This window comes from Centruroides vittatus, unplaced genomic scaffold, assembly GCF_030686945.1.
Source record: "Centruroides vittatus isolate TY-2023 unplaced genomic scaffold, ASM3068694v2 contig_273, whole genome shotgun sequence".
Lineage (NCBI taxonomy): Eukaryota > Metazoa > Arthropoda > Arachnida > Scorpiones > Buthidae > Centruroides > Centruroides vittatus.
Window position 1 is genome coordinate 123,152 of NW_027121739.1, and position 4,005 is coordinate 127,156.

The following is a 4,005-nucleotide window of genomic DNA, read 5'->3' on the forward strand; positions in this document are numbered from 1 at the left end:
GAAAAAGTTTGTAGGAAGACCTTTTGGAATATCTATTGGGGGATTCTTTTATGTGAAAAAGATCTTTATTATTCGGGTATGTAAAAAAGTCTTAAAATATTTGTAGAACGTTATACGAAAATTCCATATTTAAATATTTTTATTTAATAACACTAATATATGTATTATAATATGTTATGAATGTACTTAAACGTATTGTATATAAATACATATACGGTATATTTTTGTTCTAACAAAGTATATACAGTATTATTATTATTAATGAGTCGAACGTGCTGCTAAGACAGTTACTGTTACGGCTTTAGTACACTCGAATTCGAAGACGTTCGAAAAATCTCAAGAATATCACATTATCATACTGTGCAACACATTTAGAACCTCGTCCCTCGCTATTTGACCTTTCGTTGAGGCCAATGACATGTGGAACGAGGTCTTATAATTGCTCATAGGGCACAATGAGTAAAATAATAATAATATATCTAGTTTTCAATTACAATTAATTATTAATAATTTCGGTTTTTTTGTATAATTAAGCATTTGTACATTTTACAGGTAATAAGAGGATTCTATTCACTTTTTTCAACTCTAATTGAGCTTACTGGTGTACTCCGCCAGAAGAGCTGTCCTTCTAGAATTTCAAGAGTTAATCAAAAAACGTCAATTAATAATGAAACTCTTCCTTTTCGTGTATAAATATGTTCTTAATATTTGATGTTTGCAATTTCATAATTAACTACCATCATTAACTACAGAAAATACTTTGAACAAATTTAATAATATACATTTAATCGCTTATTTAAAAAAGAATTTTGCGTATTTTCTGTTGAACCTGTCACGATATCTGGCAAGTTTGCTAAATAATTAGAGTTCGAATTGCAATTGTTGGATATTCAAAATACATAAATAAAATACTAAATTTCTTGAATAAAATGAATTGAATTTTTTATGTATATGCAAGATATTTAGGCATAAGTATTGGTGCATACAAAATTGAAATGTACTGTAGAAAATAAAATGTATTCTGTACAAATATGTAAGCATATGGAGTAAAGACTTTCAAAAAACGATTTACAGTAGAGAGTCGTTAATCGGAACACTGGTAATCGGAATCGCCGGTAATCGGCACGATTTTCAGTCGGACTGTGTCATGCTGAATCGAATGTTTTTGATACTAAATTTACTTCTAAAGTATAATTTTCATGTTTTTTATATTCTTCAATATATTTATTTTGTTTGTACAAAATGCAGAAATAATTTTTAACGATACGATAGCCTCGATTATTATTATAAAAATTTTCGTTAGGCTTAAAATCGACGAAAATTCAACACGAAGCGACACACAACTGAGAAAAATTTGAACATCGGACAGGTTAATGTATTTTTTCGTACATAATGGGTAATCGGAACAAATGACTAATCGGAACAACTCCAGTCCCCAATTGATTCCGATTTCCGACTCTCTACTGTATTTAGTTTTTAATAAGCAAAATATTTGTAAATTTTTTGAAAATCAAAAAATATTCTGGAAATAATTTTATTCTTATTTTTTATATTTGTGTATTGTATTAGATGTTATATCAATTATAAGGGAAAAATTCAGTATGAACACTATTGTTAGTACGCAAATCATAATATAACAAATCTTACAATATATTCTGGACACAAAATGGTTAATTTTCTGTACCTTTAATTATAATATATGCTTTAGTTAATATATTAATTTTTATCAGATAGAAATAAAATTAGAATACGTTTATAAATAAGAGAAATACAAAGCGAAAATCAATACGTTACTATAGTTTGAGCTTTCTGTTTATTTATGGTTAAAAATCTGCAAGAAGTTTTTTCTAAACAATATAGAAATTTTACTGTCATTCAGTTTTCTATAAATATTTTAGTAAAACGCATATATCAGCTCTCATATATATATATAGAGGTAGCCCTCGCATAACACTGTAGATACGTTTTGAAAAAGTGCCGTGTTATGTGAATCCCTACTATATGAAACAAAAGACTAATGCAAAACCTAGAGATACGTTCTAGAAGTTAGCAAAAGTATACAAACTTTTTGGTTACTAAGAGAAATATGTTTATTAAAGCGATCAATAATTTATTTCCAATCAACAATTAATTAACAATCACAATTAAAAAGGCACGTTAATTTTAATTTTAGTTAAATAAGGTGTTTTCGTTTTACAAAGAACCATGATCATCTAAGCATTTTTCTTCATCTCGATCATAAATATCAGCAACCTTTTAATTTTTTGATTTTTACCATAACTTTTTATAGATAACAAAATAGAGTATATGTTATTAATCGAAAATTTGCTCTAGAAGGTCGCGTTTGCTCAGTCGAGCGCCGAGCGACATTTTTAAAAATTTGTGTTCGAATACCGAATTGTTTCCTACTTTTACGAATGAAGTAATCGTTGGCACTTAAGTAATACCTACGGTTCAATAAACTATTCTAACTACGAAGATTAATCTTTAAAAAGAAGACATAGTTACAATTTAAAGGGCTAAAGTCAGAAAGCAACGAAAACGACATCTGATTAATAGGAAAGTTATTACAATTTTTTTCTTTCTTGTTCTATTAGTTTCCATTGAACCTGAAGAAAAAACAAAATAATTTGAAAATTTCATTGTTTTAAAATCTACGAGAAAATTTGAGACAATGCACGTGTTCACTTAAATAAATAAAAATATATATATTAGGCTCAAAGATCGAAATCGCTCATTGAACGAAATAAACGACCACAAGGCGTTTCAAAACGGCTATGACGCGAATTTCGCTTCATGGCCGTTTGTAAAAACGACCACAAAGAGAAATTCTTAACGTGGCTTTCATGATATTTGACCACGACGCGTTGTGGTGTTTAAGAAAAGGCATAACGCGTTCTGAATGTTTGCTGATGTAACAACGATAGAGGATCATACGGCGCACAGTGGTTTGTAACTAGGGATTGCAATTGCTGGATCCCTCATCCAGCAATCCAGCTAGATCCAGCGCATTCTTCGGCCTGCTGGATCCGCAAATACTCAATTAACTTTCCAAATAATGGCGCAAAAGTCTACGTTGTCGGGGTTGCCGCTTTGCTACGTGTGCTATCGTTCGGCGGCGAAAGTGACGTTGCGTTCAGTGTGGAAAGTGCTATACCCCCTCTCTATACTGCACCGCCTGCCCTTTTACGTCTGCTGATCTAATTGCCAGTTGACTTTCCGCTCTTGCTAAATAAATTGTATTCGCGCTAAATAAAATAATTAACCCCTCCCCTAGTCCTGGTGGATAATTCTAATTTAGGGTCAGTTCTGACGTCAATGAATCACGTGACAGAACTATTTTCGATTATTTGATGACCCTGAAACCATTCTGGCAGGCTAGGGTCTCCATATAAACAAGAAAGAAAGAAAGAAACCAACTAGCACAGAGGCAGAAAGGGCCTTCTCCGCAGCAGGATATATATGCAATTCATTAAGAAGTAGGTTGGGAGAAACCATCAATACCATTTGTTTTTAGAGATCCTACTTCCAGAAAAGTCAAAAAAAATAACAGAAGTGATTGATTTAATTTTATTTAATCCTTTAAAATATTTTATTCAAGACAAGACTGATATTTTATAACTTTTATTTAATAGAATTAGAGTAGGAGTTTTTAACTTTTATTCTATAAGTGGTTAGTGGGCTAGGCTAGGCAATTTTATTGTGAAAACTAGTGAGAAACTGAGACTATCTAGTTAGTTAAATAGTTAAGTAAATTAATGAGTATCGATATCTTAGATATATGATGATATGAATGTATTTGATTCATGATTGTGATAATAATAACTAACTACTAGACTACTACTAATTACTTACTCACTACTTTACTAACACTAATAATTAAATTACTTATAAATAACTACAGGCTGATATGTAAAACCTATATAAGAAAACTGGTAAGACTGATGGCCACTTAGCCACTGATCATCCGTCCATACATTATTACAATATATTAATATAAATTAA